The sequence below is a fragment of the Talpa europaea genome (assembly GCF_964194135.1).
Source record: "Talpa europaea genome assembly, chromosome: 3".
In the NCBI taxonomy this organism is placed as follows: domain Eukaryota; kingdom Metazoa; phylum Chordata; class Mammalia; order Eulipotyphla; family Talpidae; genus Talpa; species Talpa europaea.
This window is the reverse complement of record NC_140069.1, coordinates 133675416-133682827: the sequence shown is the minus strand read 5'-3', so window position 1 is coordinate 133682827 and position 7412 is coordinate 133675416.

Sequence of the window (7412 nt, the reverse complement as noted above, 5' to 3'; positions counted from 1 at the left end):
AGTCATCAGGTCCCCCTCTGCACCTCCAAGAAGAGGGGCTGTCTTTTGTATGTTACCCCAAGGTTGCCCTTTCTGATACTTCGGTGGCTTAGGCCTCCCCAGTGGCTCCAAGCTGAGCTGCAGACTCACCCAGGGGAGGGCAAGATGGTGCTGTGGATACAGTTCCTGCCAGCAGGTAACCAGGTGGGGCTGGAGGCCTGGCAGGGGCCCTGGGGATCTGCCAAGAAGCCAAGTCTCCAGCAGGAAAACCTGGATACCCACCCCAAGAATGGGGCTGGGATCTGACCTGGAGTGCTTCTGGGGAGGGGGTGGAACTGGAGAAGTGATCATTCCTCTCAGCCTCCTTTCGCTGTGGCAGGGGAGGGAGAGAGTGGGGCAGGAGGACCTGGGGGGTTTGGGGGGGACCCCCAGGGTCTTAAGGCTGTGGAGGGCTGTAGATTAGGCAAATGGGAGGCGATGCCTGGGGGTGGGGAGGCTTGCTGGGGGTGGGGAGGCTTGGGGGAGGGAGGCTTGGGGGAGGGAGTAGGCTGGGACTATCATTCCTGTGACAGAGCTCCCTACCCCCTCAATATCTAAGCCCTCCACCCATGCCCTGTCCTGCTTGTCCACTATGACCTAGTAGGAGGCAGGAGGATGCTGGGGCTTAGGCAGCAGGGAGGGAGAATCGGCTCTTTCCAAACTTGGGGCCCAACTGCCCCCCCATCCCAGAGGAGAACATCTTCCCCATCTTCCCCTCATGGTACCCTGGGAACTGAAAAGCACCCCCCAGCCTGGGCCCACGCCTGCAGTACCAGCACCCTGCCCCCTCTGCTTTCCAGCCCTGGACCAGAGGCCAGAGTGAGTTGGGGTGAAGGCCGGGGGTTTTTTGTGACTCTGATAATGTCAGCGCCTCCCAGGCACGAGAAAAATAGAGCTTGCACATTGTTTACATTCTTGTTAGGCTAGGCTGGGAAATGGTTGGAAATATAAGCCAGGAAGGGTGGACAGACTGTCCTCAAAGGCAGGCTCTTGCTGTCAGCTATGGCAGGAGTGAGGGGAAGGGCACCTCCTGGTGGATCCTGTGTTGATGAGACTGTGGTTTGGGCACAAACCACAGGTGGGGCCCAGCAGCCCCACCTTCACACCTCCAACCCACTCTCATTCCTGCACCAACTCTGTATAGCTCCAACCTCATCCTCACTGGAGACTCAATAGTCGGGTGATGGTGGTCAAACTGTCAGGCTGCTTAAGCCATGCAAGCCAGGGCAGGGAGCCAGGACAGTCATGGAGCACCTGGGTCCCACTTTGCCCAGTAATCCCTATTGCTTGGGCAGGGGTGGCTGGCAGGGGTCGATGTGAGACCCGGATGTGGGCTCTGCTTCCTGCAGGATGTCTAGTCTATAATCTCCTGGGCTGGTGCTTCTCACCTGACCGCACCCACCTCCTCAGTGCTGGGGCACAGGTGGATGACTTCTCGCCAGCAAGGGGCCTGGGGGAGGGGTACTCCCTGACAAGCTACTTAGTGCTTCTGCCAAATATCAGGCCCTACATCATCTCTAGCCTGACATACCTGCTTGCTCTCTTTCTCCTTCTCCTCCTTATTCTTCTCACCCTTTTCTGGATGCTCCCTTCTATACCTCTGGGCCCTTTCTCAGTCTGGAATGTGGAAGTGGAGGGAGAGACACCAGCAGTCAGAGCAAACTCAGGAACTGGGGTGCTGTGACTGTTCCTGGACCTGGGCCCCTCCCCCATGAGTGTCTGAGTGGGAACTCTGGGTTCTCTTTTTGCCTAAAGTAGGTGAGGTTTTTGTCCCCAGTTCCCCTACTCTGGCCACTGAAACCCCACCTGGCCCAGCCTCTTCCTTCCCCCTTTGAACTATGCATGGTGGCTCCTTTCCGCCTTGTGACCACAGCGCAATGCCAATAGCTGCTGTTCTGTTCCTATCCACCAGCCAGCTTCCCTACCCCCACAGTCAGTTTGCTGAGTATCTGTGCTCTTTAGAACATGAGACCATTTACTACCAGTTTTTCCGGGCATTTCTTACTCAAGAAGCATGTGAACATGAAGCTTCTACAGGGTGTCTTTTTTTAAAAAAAAAGATTTATTTATTTATGCATACAAGAACTGGGGTACAGGCCAGAGGTGTGGGGGTGAGAAGATTCACCAGAGACAGAGCGGGGAGCAGAACAGGCAGACTGACTGAAATACACTGCTGAGGGGAGCAGCAGGTGAGTCAGGAGAGGTCTGTTGAGCCATGTGGGAATATCCCTGGCTGGGGATTGAACTCAATGCTGCAGTGGCTGCAGACAGCTTCATGGGTTGCCAGGGTGTCTTTTCAAAGAAAGAGGCAGTGATGTTCTAGATCAGGCCAGCTGGAATCAGGGCAGAGGAAAGCTTTCATTTGGGTGATGCCAGGTGCCAGGTGCAGGTTTCAGTACAGGTGGGGCCCCAGCTCTGCACCGCAGCGGGCAAGCTCAGGGCCCAGACAAGAGGACACTGGCTCCGAGCCCCAGCTCAGGGACAAGCACAGGACCCTCTCTCGAGCTGTCTTATCTGTCACATGGAGATAATACCACTGCTGGGCCCAGTGGTGACTGTGGAATGGAGAATGGGTTCCAGCCAGGACAGCCTGCTCACTGCTCCAGAAACGTCCCAGCTCACCCCATCTCAGCACTTCTGCCCATGCTTGAGTCTCTCCTCTGAATATCCTCTCTCAGGCTCCTCCCTTCCTAAATCCTAATTCTTTCAAAGACCCAGCCTAGTCCTTTCTCCTCTGTGAAACCTTCCCAGCTACTCCAGTGGATAGCGCTAGGTTTCTTTCAACCTCCGCAACGCACTTGCGGTTGGCGCTACCCCAGGGCACAGCATCGCTTCACATTGGGGCTTCTCAACTGCAGCGCTATTGACAATTTGAGCTAGACAATTCTTTCTCTTGAAAGGTTGGTTATCCTGTGCACTTTAGGATGTTCACTAAACATCTCACCCACCACCTGCCAGCAGCACCCCTCCAGTTGCAACAACCAAAAAATGCCACCAGACATCACCAAAGAACTCTGGGGGGCAAAGTTGCTCCCAATTGGGAATCATCACCCTAGATTGTTATTTAGCTCTTAGTTTTTAATTTTCCTGGCTAGACACCTATGTATCCCCTGCAGCGCCCAGCACACGGTTGTACATGCCGTGTGCACCATAATTATCTGCTGAACACATCAACACATGCTTTCCAACACATGTGCAAGAAGTTATTGTGATAGCTACCTTAAGGTCTTAGTTACAGTTTTATGGAGTGGAGATATTCGTATTTGTTCCTACAAGGTCAGTCTGCTCTTTTTCCACAATCAGATCCTGAGAAGCAATTTTTTTCTTTCCTTTTTTTTTTTTTTTTTTTTGGCAGTGGGGGGAGCAATTGTTAGCAAGAAACTTTTGCTTTATTTACTATAGAAATTTTTTTTTACAATAAGTATAACCCATAACAAGAAATACTTCCAAGCTAAGCTTCACTGATTTCAAGCCATACTCCAATCAAAATCTGAATCCATTAAAATAATCTGAACCATTCTCTGAAGTGCACTGCCATGGGCTAGACTTGACTTAGCCCCTCTGCTGGGCAGATGGAAAGATAAGAGTTACTGAGAAGATGTGTAAAGACTCAAGTGTTTGGAGTAAAGAGATTCAGGGTCTTCCCTGGATTCTGCCTATCATCACTCCCTGACTGTGATCCATCTGCCTGAGCCTCAATTTCCTCAACTGAGAAACAGCATAAGTAACAGGAAACAGAAGTAATAGAAAAGTGTGCAAAGTGTCTACTCCAACACATATAACTCAGTGTTGGTCTTCCCCTTAGTTTCAGCCTTGCAATTATCCTTGCTTTTTCCAACTGCTTATGTTGTGGGTAACTCAAGGACAAGAAGTTGTGATTTCTTTTGCCTCCCTCTAGCACCTAAGTACAGCACCTTGCCCGTCATAGGTACTCCATACCTGGGTGATGGATGTACTGTTGCCTGACATCAACAATCCTGGAAGGGGAGGGAATGTAGACAGACTAGCACCTGAGCACCACCCCCCAGTCTTGTAACTCCTTGTATATTGCATCTTAATCCTACAAATACATTTGATCTATATAATTTTTTCAAACTGGAGAGGACTTTCAACATGATCTAATCCAATACTCTAATTTCCTAGATGAGGAAACAGCCCCAGTGAGAATATATAGCTTATTCATGCACCAAAATAAATAAATAAATAAATAAAAGCTGAAATAGGCCATTGTCATGCTGACTTTAGGAAGATTAAGTAATTTTACTTTAATCCTAGTGTCTTCAAATAATTCCTCTACACCAGTGTTTCTTAAGCTTGGAATTTCTGACTTTGGGCCTGGATAACACTTTGCTGTAAAGGACTGTCCTGTGGATTGTAGGATGGCTAGCTTCATCCCTGGCCCCTACCCACCAGACACCAGCAATCTGCCCCCTTCTGCTTCATCATGACAATCAAAAATGTCCCAGACATTGCCGAATGTCCCAGTGAAAACCACGGCCCCAGACATTACTACAGGTAAAATCCCTTCTTATGAAATGTCGAGGCCTGCAGGTCATCCCAGGAAAATGCGATTATTTTAATGGATAGTTTGTTAGCAAATCTCATTTGTAGCTGGCAAGCAACGGAGCAAAGACAGAGCCACTAGGCTATGAACACCAGGTCTCAGTCGCTACAAGCTTCACTATGCATGTATGTGACATTTGTCATATTCTGCTGACTTCCAGAATGTGTGGATATGGGCTGATTTCTTTCTCAGAACATCTAACTCTGCTCTGTATGTGGTCCAGGAGTCTGGGCTATGGGGACAGGTGTCCTCCCTGTCAGTCTGCCTCACCTTATATTCTGGGTGGCTGTCTGCCTCAGTGGACTTTATAACTGCCCACAGTGGAGATGACCATTTGTTCATCACTGTACTCCCAGCATCTAGGTGGCACAGGGGAGGTGCCCCATGTACATTTGCGGAATGAATATGTAAGAGAAATTGTAATATATTTCATTCAGCAGTGGATTAACATTGTAAAACTTAGCTACAGCTCATGTAGTTTAAAATAATCATTGTTTCTATTTATTAAGAGTGAGCAACTTTGTCTCACTAATGGCAAAGCAACTTTATGAGATAGATATTATTAAGCCCATTTGAGAGATGAGGAAACTGAGGCTCAGAGAGAGCTTGTGACTTGGATGATTATATGTAAGAACCCCCCGATTGGAATGATAACCCAATTGCCACTCTTAGTCCTCTTTGATATATCACCTCTCCTATTTATAGCCATAAACCTGTGTATTGGGGTCTCTCTGGTGGCTCAGGGGTTAGAGACACAGCATTATCAAGCTATCGCCAGCCACTGCAGCACAAGTTAGAGCCCCAGCCGGTCAGGGAGCTACCCCACATGGCACAGCAGACCTCTTCTGTCTCACCCACTGCTCCCCTAACTAGCGTATTTCTATAGATCTTCCTGTTCTGCTCCCCACTCTGTCTTTGGTGAATCCTCTCACCCCTGCACCTCTGGCCTACACTCCAGTTCTTGTATGCATAAATAAATAAATCTTTTTAAAAAAATAAACTTGTGTGTTGACTCACTTTGTGTATAGAATGACTTGGCTCATGAAATAGGGACCAGAAAAGCAATCTTATATTTTAGATCAGTCTACTGTTAACTCTTTGAGAGAGCTGCAGGGATATGGAAATGACCTTATTAAACAAAATTGTTTTAGTCCATTTGAGCTAAACTACAACAACAACAGCAGCAACAACAACAACAAAAACTTTAGACTAGGTAGCTTAAACAACAAACACTTATTTCTCACAATCTGGAGGCTGGGAATCCAACATTAAGGCACTGGCAGATTTGATGTTTGGAAAGAACTCAGTTCCTGCTTCACAGGCTCTGTGCCAGTCAATAGTAGAGGGATGAAGGAGTTCTAGGGGGTCTTTTTCATAAGGACACTAATCCCATTCATAAGGACCCCATCCTTATTCCAATGGGCCCCATCCTTAACCTTTGGGGGTTAGGTTTCAATACATGGACTTTAAGAGGACATAAACTTTTAGTCTATAGCAAAAATCTGATTTATAATGGTATCCACTATGACAAAACTTCACATATGACTGAATCTGAAAAGTGAGTGTGTACATGTATAGGAAAGTAGCAGGTAGGCTAAAATCCAGGATCCTACCTGCATAAATTCAATTTCCTTTGTGAAATAGTTGGTGAAAAGTCTGATCCATAATTGTGGATACCCCCATGTTATTCAGGGTTAACCACTTTTGTGCTCATATTTTTAAAAAGATTTAGTTATTTATGCATACAAGAACTGGGGTACAGGCCAGAGGTATGGGGGGTGAGAGGATTCACCAGAGACGGAGTGGGGAACAGAACAGGCAGACGGATGGAAATACACTGCTGAGGGGAGCAGCAGGTGAGACAGGAGAGGTCTGCTGCACCATGTGGGTAGCTCCCTGGCTGGGGATCGAATTCGTGCTGCAGTGGCTGCAGACAGCTTCATAGGTTGCGTCTTATGCCCTGCGCCAACAGGGAGGCCCCATATTATTATTATTATTTTTAAAGATTTATTTATTTATTTATACAAGCATTGGGTACAGTCATAAGCGCGGGAGGGTGAGAGAATTCACCAGAGCCAGAGCGCGGAACAGAGCAGGCAGACCGATGAAATACACTGCTGAAGGGAGCAGCGGGCGCCGCAGTAGAGGTCTGTGCGCCAAGTGGGGCCCTCACTGGTGGCCGGGGATCGAACCGGCGCTGCAGAGGCTGCGGGCAGCTTCACAACCCAGCGCTCAAACGCTGCGCCACCAGGGGAGGCCCCATATTATTATTATTATTATTTTTAAAGCATCATGATCTGTTTATTTCCTATCTCCTCTGTCTTCTCAAAGATATTGCTTAAGGGCAAAGGCTCTTAAACTTTTCTTTGCTACCTTTACTGAGTGCTCAAGTATTGTTGATAATAACAATGATGAAAGAGGAAAAGATACCCTTTCTAGACAGTAGACCAACAAGTTTGGGCACCAGTGTACTCAGTCCAACTCCCTGGTTATGGGGTGCCCCAAAAGAGGAAAGACAAGATCATCTCAAGCAGCCTGCAGCCTATCTGTACCCAGGTAGTGGTAGGCTAAGAGCTGAGAAAAGTCTATTTTCCCTCCGTCTAAGGGAGGGTAGGGTACGCCAAAAAAAATGGGTAGTCTCCCGGCCTATCTTGCCCACGCGGAGGAGGGCTGAGCTGACCGGTAGGAGGCGCTCAAAGCACCATGCTATCGTCTGCAGGAGGCAGAGGAACCACACCGAGAAGCAAATAAAACCCTAGCCTCTGGAGACGCTCTGCGCTCCTGGTTTCTCTTCTGGTCCCTGGGACTAGAAGAAACTGGAAGATCCGGT